Source organism: Podarcis erhardii (genome assembly GCF_964252035.2).
Source record: "Podarcis erhardii genome assembly, chromosome: 11".
NCBI lineage: Eukaryota > Metazoa > Chordata > Lepidosauria > Squamata > Lacertidae > Podarcis > Podarcis erhardii.
In genome coordinates this window covers 8,960,530-8,978,513 of record NC_138501.1, presented here as the reverse complement: position 1 = coordinate 8,978,513, position 17,984 = coordinate 8,960,530, and the positions used below count along the sequence as shown (strand labels likewise).

Here is a 17,984-nt window from a genome sequence, read left to right as displayed (position 1 = left end):
CTACACAATGGAAAATTTTCTGGTTTTTTAACAAAAGTGTTTTTAAACATTTTCTTTAACTCACTATATATCATTTCCCAGCAAGCTTTTACCTCTTTACGTTGCTTTTTGGAATTCTCACAGCTTTTCCAAAAAGGCTTTTTGGAATTCTCACAGGTTTTCCAAAGGGGGGGCAGAGTTGCTACACTACCCCGCCGAGTACCCAAACCTAAGCCGTGCATTTATACAGATTGCAGTGTAATTTTTCTCTCATGTCTGTCAGTCTGTTCTACCCCTGCAGCTACTCTTATGAGCATTGTTGCCGAAATCTGTCCATTAATCACTCTTCGCTGTTTGCTTATTGTGCTAAAGGTATATCCTGCATTGAACGCTTTGCGGAGAGAATCTGAATAGCTTGGAACACTTCCCTGACGTAGCCCATTTGTTCAATCGCTGAAAACACATCGTTGATCAAGTTATCTACCTGAGATGGTGAGCATATTAAATCACTTGAACTTCATTTGCATGATGACTCTGCTAAACATACAGGCCTTTCCAGCAGTTTGAATGACACACTTGCAATTGCTATTTATAATATATATATATATATAAAATGCACAGGAAATGAATTGCTGGTTCTTATCCGTTTCAAATTAGATTCAGGACATAACTCTGAGGAGAGCACACCTAGCAGTGGTTTACATTTGTCCCCCAGTAAGCTTTTTAATCAAAAGTAATTTGGAGTTAAGCATATTGAAGCGTGTTTCATTAGCTGCGGATGGCATTTGATTTATTCATATGCTCCGCAACATATGCTGCCTGCGCTTTTGAAGCAGCAACATTTTCGATTGTAAATGAGGGCTTCTGCTTTTTGTTGACGTGCTGGCGCGCTGCCTATTTTCATTCTGACTGGTGCGTAAGGCGGAAAACCAACAGCACATCTCTGTACTGACAGTCCGCAATATTGCGTGCTTGTGGGGGAACAGTGAGAGCACAGCAGAACGCCTTTGGAGAACCTTGTAGACCATAAGGATGCTTTTTTGATTGAGTTCTCTCCTCTTCCTTGTGTTTGAGGTATCAAATACTTGCAACTAGTCTGCTTAATTCCTTGAAAACCTTCAAAGAATCCCTATCAATCATTTTTTTTGCAACATGCTACCGGTATCACAAATATACAGTTTCAGAGAGAGCGGGGAGGGTATCCACTGGAGATGAAACGACAGGATAGTTTAGGTGCTGTTCTTAAAAAAGAAAAGTATAATTTACCAAGGTGTCAGCTGAAAAAGACTGATATGAAGCAGTGCACAGCTCAGCCAGTGCTCTTTTCAAGGCAGCCAAGGCTCTTTTCAGTGTAGCCCTGCAAACTTAACATACTCGCTTTCTGATCATTCTGTGCTGTTTTTCTTAGCCTTCCTTCTCGAGATTCACTTTGTTCTTTTCACCTGACACCTGTACAATCCGTGTAGAGGAGGGGTGGGCCAACTTCTGGTTGTATTATCTGCTTTGCTGCTTTTCAGCACACCTCCAAGATTCACCAGCTGGAGCAAGGTGCAATATAGGGACTCAGGTGGGAAGGATTTCTGTTTTTTTAACGATTTAACTGTGGTATGGCCTAATATGTTTTAAAATATCTCTAAGCAGTGTTCAAAAAAACCGAAGCAACAACAGATAACGTTAACAAAAGATTGCAAAAATACAGTTACATATAAAACGTTACATTAATGCAAAGTTACTAATACAGTGGTACCTCTGGTTAAGTACTTAATTCGTTCTGGAGGTCCGTTCTTAACCTGAAACTGTTCTTAACCTGAAGCACCACTTTAACTAATGGGGCCTTCCACTGCTGTTGTGCGATTTCTGTTCTCATCCTGAAGCAAAGTTCTTATCCCAAGGTACTATTTCTGGGTTAGCGGAGTCTGTAACCTGAAGCGTATGTAACCCGAGGTACCACTGTATATAAAAATCAGTATCAGTTCATTTTCCTTTTTACTCACTCCCTCTCAGCCTCTGGGTTCTCATCCAGGGTTCAAACAAACTCTCCACTTACCCTCAAAAGTCTCCCAAGTTTGGTCTTCAAATGCTTGAATAGGACTGTGAGATTCTTTATTAGGAGACAAGACTACTTATTTCTCTATCTGAGCAATCCCAAACAATTTGCAAGGGACTTAGGGGAAGCCTGTTTGGAATGTCATCTTTAGAGGGAAGAATGACATACAAGGGACAAGGCCTTCTCGGTTACAGCCCCAAACATTTTGGAATGTACTGCTCAGTGAAACATGTCAACATCCCTCTCTGCTTATTTTAAGAAGACTTCACATATATTTATTGCTTGGGCAGGGTTTTCAGAACCTATAAGACTAGTTGATCATTAAATGCTTGTAAACAGCCCCATACCCTCCAACATTTCTCTGCTGAAAATAGGGACATCCTAAACCGTCATCATTATCATTTTATTATTTATACCCTATCCACCTGACTGCGTTGCCTCAACCACTCTGGGTGGCTTCCAACATATTTATATATAAATATAATAAAATATTAAACATTTTTTAAAAAAACTTCCCCATACAGAGCCGCCTTCAGATGTCTTCTAAAGGTTGTATAGTTACTTATCTCTTTGCCTCGGGGGTCAACATAACTCCATACCACCCAACATTTATCTGATGAAAATAGGGGCATCCTAAGTAAAAGCAGGACATTCTGGGATCAAATCAGAAACCAGGATGGCTTCTGTAAATCTAGGACTGCTCTGGAAAATAGCAGCCCTCTGGTTAAGTCCTAACTTCAAATACCTGTACTTATGTGTAAAAAGGTGATGTACCTACTACCTCAAAAGGAAGTAGGATGTAAGAGTGAAAAAGGCCTCATCTTCATCTTGACCATTTCAGATTATCATAGAAAGTTTAGCATCATTGCAGATAATGGCAAGGCTGAGCTACATAACAGGATTTTGGATGATATGCAGCTATCAATGGCTATGAGTCATAATAGCTGCATACTAATTCCAAGGCAGAGGCAGAAAGAAGATTCCACCTAAACATTAGGAAGAACTTCCTGACAGTAAGAGCTGTTCGACAGTGGAATTTGCTGCCAAGGAGTGTGGTGGAGTCTCCTTCTTTGGAGGTCTTTAAGCAGAGGCTTGACAACCATATGTCAGGAGTGCTCTGATGGTGTTTCCTGCTTGGCAGGGGGTTGGACTCGATGGCCCTTGTGGTCTCTTCCAACTCTATGATTCTATGATTCTATGATTCTATGACACTGGATACTCGTGCCTGGAGTAAGGCACTGCTTTGTTTAAAAAGCTATGTTGCTTACTGTGATGGGATAATGAGCTGCTTGTGCGTAAAAGCTTGATCCCTCTGGGGTTTGGCTGGTCATCCAAACCGATGCACTAACGGAGCCCCCAAAGCATGACTCCGTCAGTCGCTGGTAGAATCTGACAGTGGGCGTCTACGGAATTTACGCCAACATAAAAGCTGTTTGACGGACATGCGCCTTCGTGACTCTCTGCGTGACAGTTTCCGGCGAAGGGTGGGAGTTCCCAACGGGGGTCCCGTTACCTCTCCACTACTCTCACTGGAAGCATCCCAGAGCCTCCCCTCCGCTGTGACTCCTGCACTCCCCCTGCTGGTTCCCTCTTCTGCTGCAGATTCTCTCCTATTCTCCTGGAGCCTGTCCACCACCTGTCTCTCCGATGGCAGTTCCCTGACATCCACCTCCCCCCCAGGGCCCCCTTCACCCCCTCCCGCCTCCTCTCCCACTGGCGGTGAGGGCGGAAAGCCCCTGAAGGAACTCTCCTCGTCGTCCGAGGATTCTAACACTTCTAGCCACGGCGTACCGTCTCTCTCCCCGTCTTCCTCTTCTTCGTCGGAGTCGGCTTCTTCACCCACCCCTGACTCTGGGAACCCTTCAAACTCTCCTTCCTCATCGGTGGTCCCAAAGTGTTCCCTTCTAAATCGTGCCACGGGTTGCGGTTTTCTTGGGAAACGCTGATGAAATGTTTCTATTAAAACCTCGTCATTGACTACCTCTGCTGGTACCCAAGTGTTTTCCGACTCTACTTCCCCCTCCCATTCTACCAGATATTCCACCTGATTCCCCTTCCACCTGGAATCAATGATTCCTGCCACGTTCATGTCGCGCTCTCTCTCTTCTATCACGGGCGTTTGGGTGGCCTCTCTCTCACGCTCCCCCCACTCACGTCCCTCTCGGTACGGCGACAGTAATGACCTGTGAAATACTGGGTGTAATTTCATGTGACTGGGCAGCCTGAGTTTGAATGCCACTGGGTTGACCTGCTGTATGACCTCAAAGGGTCCCAATCTTTTGGGCCTCAATTTCTTACTCCCGCCCTTGAACGGTAGCCCTTGGGTGGACAACCACACCCGGTCCCCCACCCTTATAGTTTCACCTTCCCTCCTATTTCTGTCTGCTTGCTTCTTATATTCTTCCTTGGCTTTCTCTAAGTTAAGTTGAAGCTGACGGTGGATCGCCTCCATCTCTTCAAAAAAATATTCCGCCGCCGGCACGCTCCACCTCTCCCCTCCCTCTCCTGGGAATGCCCGGGGGTGACACCCATAATTTGCCAGAAAGGGACTCATCCCTGTGGACACGTTCTCCGCGTTGTTGTAGGCAAATTCTGCTAGAGGTAACTTATCCACCCAATCATTTTCTCTGTCTTTTACATAACACCTCAGGTATTGTTGTAAAATCCCATTTGCCCTTTCCGCTTGCCCATTGGTTTCTGGGTGCCGGGCAGTTGAAAAATTGAGTTCTACGTGCAGTAAGCTCATAAGTTTCCTCCAGAACCTGGAAGTAAATTGTTTCCCTCTGTCGCTCAAAACCCTCAAGGGGGCGCCATGCAACTTAAAAATATGTTCTACAAACAACTTGGCGGTTTCCTCCGCTGTGACTGCATGTGAACAAGCTATAAAATGACACATCTTGGTTAATTGATCTACCACCACCATGACAGCTGTTTTGCCTTTGGATTTTGGCAGGTCCGTCATAAAATCTATGGATACTGCCTCCCATGGCCTTTCGGGCGTGGGTAAGGGTTGTAATAGCCCCGCTGGCGCCACCCTCTCTCCTTTTGCTCGCTGGCACCTGTCGCAACCCCTGACATATTCCCGTACGTCCTCCCTCACCTTGGGCCACCAAAACTCCCTGGTAACCAACCACATGGTTTTGTGCTGTCCAAAATGTCCCACTGTGGGGCTGTCATGCAACTGCTTGAGTACTCTGCCCCTCAGTTCCCCGTCGGGTATGTACAGTGCCCCTTTGTAATACAACGCCCCGTTCTTTTCTTCGAACCCCCCTGTGTTCTCCTCTGTCCTCCGGAGCTCTCTGAGTTTCTCTTGGGCGTATTCATCGTTCTCAGTACCCTCTATCAGTTCCCTCTGCCCCACCAATGCTGCCCCACACACCCAGCGGTCTTCAGGGATTACATGCCTTGCCTCAGGCGCTCCCTCCCCCTCTAAGTACTCAGGTTTCCTGGAAAGAGCGTCCGCCCTCACGTTCTCGGAGCCGGGCACGTAACGAATCTCAAAGTGGAATTTGGAGAACTCCTGGGCCCATCGCACTTGTCTCTGGTTCAGCACTCGGGCTGTTCTCCAGTATTCCAGATTTTTGTGGTCAGTTCGGACTTGAACCTTGTGCTGCGCCCCAATCAGCAAGTGCCACCATTTCCGGAATGCTTCATGAATGGCGAGCAGTTCTCGGTCGTAAACTGTGTAGTTCCTCTCGGATTTGTTCAACTTCTGCGAGAAGAATGCACACGGTCTCCATTCAGACGTATCTTTTCCCGGCTGGAGAAGAACGGCCCCCACCGCTCGGTCTGACGCGTCAGTCTCCACTCTCATTGGTTGTTGTAGATCCACGTGCAAAAGTTGCTCTTCCGACGCAAACGCCTGCTTTAAGCGTTCGAACACCCTCTGCGCTTCTCCCGTCCAAACAAATTTCTTTTTGCTACTAAGACAATCTGTGATGGGCGCTGTTAAATGGGCAAAGTTTTTGATGAACTTCCTATAGAAGTTTCCGAAGCCCAGGAACCTTTGCACGTCCTTCTTGGTCTTTGGTGTTTTCCATTCCAGTACCGCTTGAACCTTGCTGGGATCCATGGCCAATCCCTTGTCAAACAACCGGTACCCCAGGAATTCCACATCCTTGGTATGAAACTGACACTTCTCCAGTTTCACCCACAGCCGGTTTTCTCGCAGCTTGCTCAGTACCTCTCTTACATCTCGCACATGCTGCTCCTCATTGTCTGAGTACACCAGGACGTCATCTAAGAACGCTACGCAGTTCTTGTAGAGCAGTGGCCCCAGGACGTGATTCATGAATGATTGAAAGCAGGCGGAGCCCGCTTGTAATCCGAAAGGCATAACGAGGTACTCAAAGGCCCCCAAGGGGGTGAACATAGTGGTCTTCCACTCATCCCCCTTTCTCACACGTATCAAGTTATATGCCCCCCTAAGGTCCAGCTTGGTAAAAATTTTCCCTTTTCTCACCTGTGTTAGAATGTCATCAATTCTAGGCATAGGGAAAGTCACTGGTTCTGACACTGCATTTAGGGCCCTGAAATCACATACAAGCCTGGGCTTGCCCGTGTTTTTTTTTGTCCACAAAGAACACTGGGCTGCCCCCCACCGCTCGTGACTCTCTGATGAAACCTCGCTTGAGATTCTTGTCAATGAACTCCCTTAACTCCTGCATCTCACTGTCTGACATTGCATACAGCTTGCCCACTGGCAATTGTGCTCCTGGGAGTAAGGTAATTTGACAATCAAAGGGTCTGTGCGGGGGCAGTTTATCTGCTTCTTTTTCGCTGAATACGTCAATCAAGTCAGCGTATTGTGGTGGCACCCTCCCCTTGTCCATCACTTCCATCCCTGCTAGAGTGGCCCTGGCGCCTGCCTGAGCCTCTCCCTCCTTGCAGTGTTCTAGGCAATGTGCTGATCCAAAGGAAACCACTCTCTGATGCCAGCCTACTAGCGGATCGTGTAGCGCCAGCCAGCTCATACCCAAGATAATAGGAGCTCCTCCCAAGGTGGCTACGTTAAACGCTATCAGTTCGGTGTGTCGTGCCACCCTCATTATCATTGGTACAGTCTGTTGGCTCACTTCTCCTCCCAACAGCTCCCTCCCATCAATCGTGGTAACCTGCAAAGGCTTACTCAATGGGATAGTCTGTATCTGGTGTTCAGCTGCAAACTCTTTGCTCATGAAATTACATGAGCTACCTGAATCCAATAGCGCTTTTATCTTCAGTGGGTGTCCGTTTGCCAGTTCCAGCAACACCTCTATCACAAGCGCTGGTCTTGGAGGTTCCGGGGTGGGCACATTCATTACTCCCTGGCCTGGCTGCTGTGCCCTGATGTTGGCAACCAGGCGTTGGCTTTTACTTGCTCCGTGATTTCTTCTTCCTCCTTCCCCCCAACAGTTCCCGCCATCCCTTGCCATTCCTTCCTTTGCGGACAGACTCTGGCAAAGTGACCTGGCTGTTGGCAGAGATAGCATCTCTTGCCGCTCTTTCCCTCCTTCTTCCGCCCTTCACTGGTGTTTGAAACTGCGCGCGCGCGCGCTGTTCCAAGTTCCATCGGCTCTGCTGGCGGGAAAGGCTGCTCCGGAATCTCTGGAATGCGGAAGTCCTTCCAACGTTCCCCCTTTCCTTCCCGCTTTTCCATAGCTCTAGCTTCCTGGCGTACTCCTATGGACAGCGCTGATTTAGTCAGCTGATCCATAGACTCCACCCTAGGCGCCCGGGAAAGTTCATCTTTCACTGCCGGAGAGAGACCTTCTTCAAACAGCATTTGAATAGGTTTACTAGCAAGGTCCCACCCAAGTCTATGAATCAGCCTGGTGAACTCAGTCCAGTACTCACGTACAGATCGGCTCCCCTGTTTACACGCCATTAACTGCCTGCGCACCACTCCCTGCTCGATCTCGCTGGAAAACATCAAGTCCATGGCGCGGAAAAACTTCATTGTGTCCTTTAAGATTTCATTATTGGCTGCCATCAGGGGCCGAATCCAGTCCCTCGCCCCTCCCTCTAGATGGCCAATCACGTACGCCACTCTAGAGTTCTCGTCGGGGAAGTCATCAAACAGTAGATTGAGAGCATATTGCATCTCTGTCCTAAAGGCTTGATAGTTCCGGGGATCCCCCCCAAATTTCTGCACCAGTCCAGGCACCCGTCTGGCAAGTGGGGTGGTCTTCCCCTTATCTGCATCTTGAGCCCTCCTCTCCTCGAGCCTCGCCGTTTGCAGCACCAGCTGGACCTCCAACGCCCTGTACCTTTCTTCCAGGCTTGGACCTGCTCCAGCTCCAGCTCCTGCTCCTCCGGTTCCGGCTGGTTCGCTCATGATGCCTTCTGCTTGCACAAGCTGCTTTCAAAGACTGTCAGATTGCTGTGATGGGATAATGAGCTGCTTGTGCGTAAAAGCTTGATCCCTCTGGGGTTTGGCTGGTCATCCAAACCGATGCACTAACGGAGCCCCCAAAGCATGACTCCGTCAGTCGCTGGTAGAATCTGACAGTGGGCGTCTACGGAATTTACGCCAACATAAAAGCTGTTTGACGGACATGCGCCTTCGTGACTCTCTGCGTGACAGTTTCCGGCGAAGGGTGGGAGTTCCCAACGGGGGTCCGTTTACCTCTCCACTACTCTCACTGGAAGCATCCCAGAGCCTCCCCTCCGCTGTGACTCCTGCACTCCCCCTGCTGGTTCCCTCTTCTGCTGCAGATTCTCTCCTATTCTCCTGGAGCCTGTCCACCACCTGTCTCTCCGATGGCAGTTCCCTGACACTTACAAAGCTATTGTACACTACCAACCTTACTGTATGCTTGTGAAACATGGACCACTTACAAACGCCATCTCCAACTCCTTGAAAGATTCCATCAATTGTGTCTCTGAAAAATGTTACACATCACTTGGGAAGTGTACTGGAAGAAGCAAAAATCACCAGTGTTGAAGCAATGATTCTTCAACATCAACTTTGTTGGACTAAAGAACTAGATAAAATAGCGGTCAACTGCAAAGGGGATTTAGATATTTAATTTGGCACATCTTACCTGAGAATCTTCTGCTATTCTAATCTGTTTAATGCAACAAATATTTTTAGTAGCCGTGACTGTTGTTTTATTTATTTTATGTCTGGTGCCCGGTGACTTTTTTGGTTGTTGCTGTTGCTGTTGTGTTTGTTTGGTTTTTTTGTCCTCCTTCTCAATGATGCCATGGCCCATGGCTAGTGCAATAAAAAGTTTAATTGGAATAATTGGAAGCTTTGTTGGACTGGTCATGTTGTGTGGATGCCTGATTATCGTCTTCCAAAGCAACTACTCTATTCTGAACTTAAAAATGGAAAGCGTAAGGCTGGTGGTCAACAAAAGAGGTTTAAAGACTGTCTCAAGGCAAAAATTTTAAAAATGTGGTATAAACACCAACAATTGGGAAACGCTGGCCTGCGAGCGCTCCAATTGGAGAACAGCCTTTTACCAAAGGTGTCATGGGCTTTGAAGACACTCGAACTCAGGACCCAAGGGAGAAATGTGCTATGAGGAAGGCAGTCTTGGCAAATCCACACCGTGATCAACTCCTGCCCGGAAACCAATGTCCCCACTGTGGAAGGACGTGTGGATTCAGAACTGGCCTCCACAGTCACTTATGGACTCATTGTTAAAACAATCTTACTCAGCTACAAGTGATCGGCAGAGAAAGTAGAAGGCACTACTGCCTTCAGGCCCTGCTTATGTGGACTTCCCAGGGGCATCTGAGGGTCCACTGTGGGAGACTGGATACTGTGTATTGTTGCTGTTTAGTTGTTTAGTATTGTCCGACTCTTCGTGACCCCATGGCCCAGAGCATGCCAGGCCCTCCTGTCTTCCATTGCCTCCCGCAGTTTAGTCAAACTCATGCTGGTAGCTTCAAGAACACTATCCAACCATCTCATCCTCTGTCGTCCCCTTCTCCTTGTGCCCTCCATCTTTCCCAACATCAGGGTCTTTTCCAGGGAGCCTTCTCTTCTCGTGAGGTTGCCAAAGTATTGGAGTCTCAGCTTCAGGATCTGTCCTTCCAATGAGCACTCAGGGCTGAATTCCTTCAGAATGGATTGGTTTGATCTTCTTGCAGTCCATGGGACTCTCAAGAGTCTCCTCCAGCACCGTAATTCAAAAGCATCAATTCTTCGGCAATCAGCCTTCTTTATGGTTCAGCTCTCACTTCTATACATCACTACTGGGAAAACCATAGCTTTAACTATGTGGACCTTTGTCAGCAAAGTGATGTCTCTGCTTTTTAAGATGCTGTCTTGGTTTGTCATTGCTTTTCTCCCAAGAGGCAGGCATCTTTTAATTTCATGACTGCTGTCACTGTGTATTAGATAAGCCTTTGATTAAATGGTCCTGATCCAGTGGGGATCTTAATTTGTCCTGCATCACATGACTCCTGGGCTCTCGCACATCCTGGTTTGCGCTATCTGTTGCCACCCTTTAAAATGTTTGCCCCCTTTTTCTGTGTTTCTTTTCACTGCTAATTTCCTGGTGCTTAAGCTGTAAAGCATAATTGTTTAGTTGATTGTTTTTATATAGCTGCTATCCCCTTTTAATTAATGATTGCAGTTGCCCTTTCACCATAGTCCAGATATGGCTGCTCTAATACAAGGATGATCCTGTTAATACTGCAAAGATCCATAAAGTTTAAAAAGCAATTTTGCAAAATCACCAGTTCTATGAGAGCATATCTGTTAATATAAAATATGATCATATAAAATATTCATTTTGCAACATAATCAGGACTGATTGAATTAATGGCTTTGTGATGAATTACTCCCATATACTCTCCACCAGCAAAACTGGTGGGAGAACTTAAACTTGCCCGGCTGTGTAGAAGGAAACATCTTGTTAACAAAGAGCACCATCTAGTGGGTTTTTCATATTGCAAGAGCTGCACATATATTTTGTCATTCATTTATAATATGAAAGCTTTAAGTGATGTAACTATGGACAGAGAATCATAGAATTGTGGAACTGGAAGAGACCCTGAGGGTCCATCTAGTCCAACCACTGTCAATGCAGGAATCTCAACACATGGTCTCCCATCCAATTTGAAACCCTACCAGACCCTGCTTAGCTTTGCAAATCTGCTAGCAGTTTTATTGCTGCACCACCAAGAGCAAGGGCTTATGCATACTGACCATTCCCCTCTCTTTCCTCCAATCAGACTGCAATTTGTAGCTCCATGTCCGAGCACCGTTTTTATGCTCCAGAGCTTTGCCTGAAAAAACCCACTCTCTGAAGCCCAATCAGAGCAAACATCCACCCACGGAAAACCCAAATTGGCGTTTGCTCTGATTCAGCGCTAAAGAGCGGGTTTCCACGAGGAAAGCTCAGGGCAAATCAAGAAATAAAAGATGCTCAGGCATGGACTTCTACAACCGAGAGCCCAGGATGTACGGGCAATAGTTTCGGCAATTTATTTATTTATTTTATTCATTTATTAAATATCTAGATCACCCTTTACCTGAGGATCACAGGGCAGTTTACAATAGAACTGATAGATGCTGTTGGCAGAATATTCATATTCTTCCCTCCCTGCTCATCTCTGGTTTAATCTAACAGGGTCTGTGCAGTTTTGAAGCTGGGTTGAATTTGGACAACACATTCTTCCAATGAAATACTGTACAGTGTTTAAGTGGCCTTATAATGACATTGCAATGCATTTTGCGTCTTTTCTTCTCCCCAGACCCTATTAAATGGGTGCAATGGGTCGAACTAGCACCTGAACTTTAAACAGATAATTCTGCTACCTCTGCCTGTGCAGTTTTACTGGGATACCTCAGCTGATACCCACAAGTTTTGAAGAAAGCCAAGAGTAATGTGAAACACACTATAATGCTAAAAATCCTTTGAATGCTCCAGGGAGATATTGCATTGTGGTGTGTGTTTACATCAGGCTTCCTCAACCTCGGCCCCCCAGATGTTTTGAGACTACAGTTCCCATCATCCCTGACCATTGGTCCTGCTAGCTAGGGATCATGGGAGTTGTCCATGGAGGCAGCCATCTTTCTTCCATACAATGTCTTGGAGACAGATGGGCGGACAAGACAACATCATGTCACATCATTCCTAGGGGTATTTATGGCCCCATTTTCAATGCGTGTAGCAACACAGCCCCTTAAAATTGGTTTTTAAAGGCAGCCATCAGACCACCACACAACTGTCAGCACGGAATGAGGGGATATGATAGGAAGGACTTTAAAATGAACAGTATGACGAACTAACTAGATAGATCTCTAACTCAGGAACGCTGAACTGCTAAAATGGATGGCAATTTTGTGACTCAAATGTTTCATCTGTTTACCTGAAAAATTGATTTGCCTTTCAAATTATGAAAATAGTAAAACAAACACGTCATCTTTTTCCTTAGTTTTTTTTTAATGGTATCTTTCAATTTTGTATGCATGGAGGAAAAGGTGGGAGTGTCTCTGAGTGTTTGTAGTTTACATTGTAATTGCAGAATCATTTACGAGTCCTGGTGGAAGAGGGAGGAATAACATGATTTTAATATACTAAGATGAGTAAACATGAACAGCCCTGGGGGGAGGGGGGCATCCAGTATAAATCAAACAAATGTGACAGAAAATTCATCAGGGAAGAAATAATATAATACCTGGTGATACCAATTTCATTGAGTCTAGCATCAGACACAGCCGTGCTTTGCCATTTCGGAAAATTGTGCCACAGTAAACAGATTAGAGAGGGATGTGGATGGTGCTGTGGGTTAAACCTTATCTCAGCAGAAGGTTGGCGGTTCGAATCCCCGCAACGGGGTGAGCTCCTGTTGCTCGGTCCCTGCTCCTGCCCACCTAGCAGGTCAAAAGCATGTCAAAGTGCAAGTAGATAAATAGGTACCACTCTGGCAGGAAGGTAAACGGCGTTTCCGTGTGCTGCTCTGGTTCGCCAGAAGCGGCTTAGTCATGTTGGCCACTTGACCCGGAAGCTGTACGCCAGCTCCCTCAGCCAATAAAGCGAGATGAGCGCCGCAACCCCAGAGTCGGTCACGACTGGACCTAATGGTCAGGGGTCCCTTTACCTTTACCTAAACAGATTAGAGGCATGACTTTTCTGATCACAGGACACAGCCAGGGCCGCCTTTACCATTGGGCATAGTGGCGCGGCGAGCCAGGGCGCCAAGCAGTGGAGTGCGCCAGGCGGAGAGTCCGGGGAGAGTGGGAAGGTAAGCGAGGCGGAGCAGGGCCTTGGTGCCTGCGCGCCTCCAGCGCCCATTGGAGGCGAGAAGGTTCCAGATGCTTTCCCAAAATCTGGAGCTCTCCCCGCTGGCTTGGCAACACACCACCTCCTCGGCTGTGTGGTGTGTGCTTGCATCCCAAGCTCTGCGCATCATAAACGTGACTCTACCACTGCTCCCCCTGTCCACTCTACCTCGAAAGATCCCCATTGTGCTGGTCCCAGGGTGATTACTGTGCAGCATGGTCTAAGTCCGGTCCTGGGTCGAGGGTAAGGAGGCTGTCCGTCAGGAGCGAAGCAAGGTCCAAAGCAAGGAGTCCGCCATGGTCAGGAACTCAGGAGAGTGGGTCAGGGTGTCAGCAGGAACAGGTTACCAGCAATGTTGCTCCCGCAACCTTGGACTGGGCTGACTGGCCTTTATCTCCTCTGAGGCCTAGGGCGGTCCCGGCCCACAGGTGATTCGCCTCTCCTGGCCTGGAGGTGAGCACTCTTCCTGAGAAAACTTAGTTCCCTCCACCTCTCTGCCCTGAGCCTCTGCAGCTCAGGAGAGGCTGGAGGGTTACCGGACCCAGAGGCAACCTCAGCTTCCCCTGACGGGGCTGAGAGTGGAGCACCTGCAGGCAATGGGTCCTCCATCACCTCCGGAGCCAGAGCAGATTCATCTGGTGTCTGTTCCTGAGGATCCGGCACAGGTGCGGGCCCTTCAGATTCAAGCCCTGGAGGCGGGGACTCCTGTGCAGGCTGGGATTCCTCAGGTTCAGCCTCTGAATCAGATTCCCAGGCCATCAGACACGTGCTCGATGCTACACGCTGCAACTGCTGCCCCCGGCGGCCCTCCCTCCTTCCCCTGCTTCTCCACTGCCATGCCTCCTCCCGCTGCCCCCACCACCTCTGCACGCCTTCACACGAACCACGTTTCCTTCCCCTACCCAATCCCCTCCCAGTCACGCTCTCCCCTCCCCTCCCTTCCTCCCCAAGCAAGGACGACGAGACTGCGACTGAGTAAGCGCACTTCTCTGCTGCGGCAATGCGGACAGCCCAGCTCACTTTGCCTGTTCCTGCCTGGACGAGACCCCCACCTGCCTCCCGTGCCACCCCATCGCGCCCGGCTGCCCAGCCCCAAACCATGATCCCACTGCGAGAACTGATGTCCGGCCGCATGCGAGCAGCACGAGGCGGCAGTGCAAGGGCGGGAGCAGCCTTTCCTTAGAAAGGTCAACAACTTTGGGGTCCCCCAAAGAAAGTAACCCCACAGAAAAAGTCCTGAAACCATTTTGTCCCTCCCAAATTGACCTCAGATATTTCTCTGCAAGGTCGAAGGAAAATGGAAAAGACTCCCCGTTGTCTTTTTGTTCACAAACCCTGTCTTAAGGGTATGTCTGTGTATGAATAGGGTGAGCCTGTGACCTGGCTCCGGAACTAAGTATTTATCATTACAAAAGACCGGCCAGGCTCCCCAGGAAATCCAATCAAGTGACTATTAACAGGTAACCTGCCAGACAGGAGATAAACAACGAACTCAGATTTCTGTTGTGGACCGCCTTTTCTATGATGTAGGTATAATGTATATGTGGGGTGGTCTTGGGCCCTCCTTTGATGTATGTATGATGTTTCTGGGGGTCATCTTGGACTGCAGGGCGGGCAATTTAAAATGTCTATATAAGGGCAGGCACACTTTTGTTCTGGGTCCTCCTCTGTCCTCCTGCATTTGAAGGGAGCACCCTGTTGCAACAGCTTTAATCAAGATCAGGCTTACTATCTGCTTTGCTTCTCAATATTCTCTGGTTGGCCTCTGTTATTTTCTCCTACCGATAGGGAACCCACTTAAGGACTCTGCACAGGCTCTTCGATACCTCATAAGGGAAGAAGGGCAGATTTTGTTTACAACAGGGCTGTTATTGGGTTGTTGTTACTTTTATTTTTATTATGTATTTTGTGATTTTATATATTCATTTTATTCTGTGAACCGCCTTGAGACCCCCGGGTATAGGGAGGTATATAAATTCAATAAATCAATAAATAAAATAAACTACAAAAAAACCCCACACAAATTAAAAAGGTGAAACAGCTAGAACAAACAATCAAAAAGTTAAAATGCTTAACATAGTACTAGACATTGTATTAAATATAGTATTAAGCAATTTAGAAGTTTATTTTAAAAATGCAATTAAAACATTCTGAAATCCATTTTGGAGCAATGTCTTTATTAGGTTAATGAAAATGTCACAAATTGGCTTGCAAGCTTTTGAGCACTCCAGAACTCTGCACCAGGGAAGATGGTCAAGATCCATTTTAAAACTCAGTTTCCATCAAAATCTGAAAAACTATTCAACTTAGTGAAGAAATTGAAACTTTTTTTTTTAAAAAAAAGTTTCCCTTCAGTTTACTGACCAGAAGTTTTAATTTTGCCAAATGGGACACGAAGTCAAAAGCAATCTTTTCATGATGGGATTTACCATTTCAGCAGAAACCACCTTTTCCATTTGAAAGCTTTTTTGATGAATGTTTTCCCTCAAAACAGGCCTAATTATGAGCACACAGAACATCCTCAGGGGAAGCAAGTACATCTTTTATTAACATTTGGTGTCAGATACCTTTCAGTCAGCTGCATAGTTAGTATTGTGTTAGCATTCGGGGATATAAGGATTTAAAAAAATGGAAGGTGAGGGAGAAATGGAAACTGATGAGGCATGCAGTGCATGTCAGAGAGGATGGAAATCAGAATAAAAAGGATAAGGCACTGCGCTGGCAAGAACCATCTCACAAGTAAATGGGAGAGCCGTTGTTACAATAGACAGCATGTCTGATTTTAGAAGCCCTGTGTCATAGCACATGAGCAGCAAATGTGTAATACATCTCTGACACCAAGTGGCCAATCTGTAAAGTTGCATTTCCACACGGAATGTTTTGCATGTCCTCCAGCCATTCGTCGAAAATAATTGGCACAAAATCTGATCGCATTATGAAAGTGCCCATCATTTTTATGACAATTGCGGCCTGTGCCTCCAGGAATTAAGAGCTACAAAGGCATTTACCTGGGAGTAAGCCCTAGTGAATTCAGTTGAGTTTACTTCTGATTAGACTATGCATCTATAATTGTCATTGTGTGTGTGTGTGTTTCTTGTCACAACTGTTTTGCTAATTGGTTTAGGTTTTAGTCAAGCTCATGCTGAGGATTTGCAGCAGATAAACAATTTTTTTAAAAAAATAGAACCAAATTGGAGAGGGGAAATGGGGGGGGGATCCAGTGAGATCTTGGACACACTAGGAAAAAAAATATCCCTTATTGAGCTTCAGGATAACTTCAAGCATTCTCCTGTGTTTAAAGCTCTAACGATTTACCGGTAGGTCCCCAAAATCCGAAAGACTGCCTCCATCGCTATGATTCCTCTCAGGTGTTAAGATAAACAGAGGAGACTGAGCAGTGTGAGTACAGTGGTACCTCTGGTTACATACGCTTCAGGTTACATACGCTTCAGGTTACAGACTCCGCTAACCCAGAAATAGTGCTTCAGGTTAAGAACTTTGCTTCAGGATGAGAACAGAAATTGTGCTCCGGGGGCGCAGCAGCAGCAGGAGGCCCCATTAGCTAAAGTGGTGCTTCAGGTTAAGAACAGTTTCAGGTTAAGAACGGACCTCTGGAACGAATTAAGTACTTAACCTGAGGTACCACTGTAAAGGTGAACTTTCTCTGTAGCAGCCTTTAGATTGTGGAACTCTTAACATTTTCATTGTATAGCTTTTGTCATATACCAGAAATGCACCTCTTTAGCCTAGCCAGTAACAGTTAAGGCACTTTGTTCTGCGGGATCCACCTGTTTGCTGAATTTATACTTTCCTGTTCTGGCTTAATCAGTTTACACACACACAAATATAAAATTGTAACTTGCTTTCTTACCATAGTTTTTTTATTATCAATCAAAGTACAAACCAGTGGAAACGTAATTACAATAACAAAGAAGAGATACATGGATGATATAAAAATGCGTACAGTAAACAAAAGTGATTCTGAGAATAACAAAAAAAATCAAACGATACTGTTTACCTGAACAGAACACATAGCTACTGAAGTGACTCATAACATCTCTAAAAGTATGTATAATTTTGCATTTTCTGTATGTTGCTCTAATACATACTCCACTTTCCCACAAAGCAATTTTAAGGCTGCCTCCCTTCTCTTACTCTGGCAAGATCCATTAATTTTATATTTACAACTTCTAAGTTTTGAACATCCACGGTATTATCCATTTCACAACTGTATATTATATCATTGCAACCTGCCCAGGGATCTTATGATGAAGTGCAGATAGGAAATATTATAATGAAAAAATAAATAATCAGTTTGCTGCACACAAAAAACCTGTATGTGTAGGAAAAACTGTGAAAATTGTTCATAGTTCAACATGTCTTAAGCATGCACGCTCATCTATGTCACTGTATGCATGCGACAAAGTTGTGGGTTATGTGCATTCAGCAAACTAGATGGGCTAGATTAAGAGAATTTCACTTGCATAGTACAATGGGGCTTGATGTACAATTGCAAAGATTTTTGACTCTCAATGGTTTTTTTTTAATAGCAAAAACACAAAAGACTCCACGTCCTCAAACTTCTAGATGAAGTTGTTAGAATCCCCGATTCTTAGAAATTCACATGTAGATTTGTATCTACAGCTCATCACCACACACACACACACATAAACAAAGAGTTTGTGTATATAGTTTGTATATAGTGACCCTTACGTTTCCCTCCCCTTATGGTT

The 17,984-nt window shown here is 46.1% G+C and overlaps 1 long non-coding RNA gene across 1 annotated transcript; it reads left to right on the top strand.

Moving 5' to 3' along the window:
* Window positions 1–204: 204 nt before the first annotated feature.
* Window positions 205–12,135, top strand: LOC309352561. The gene is made up of 3 exons (XR_014161374.1): window positions 205–471; window positions 1,388–1,527; window positions 11,720–12,135. It is a non-coding gene; the product is annotated as an uncharacterized lncRNA (long non-coding RNA).
* The last annotated feature ends 5,849 nt before the right edge of the window (window positions 12,136–17,984 follow it).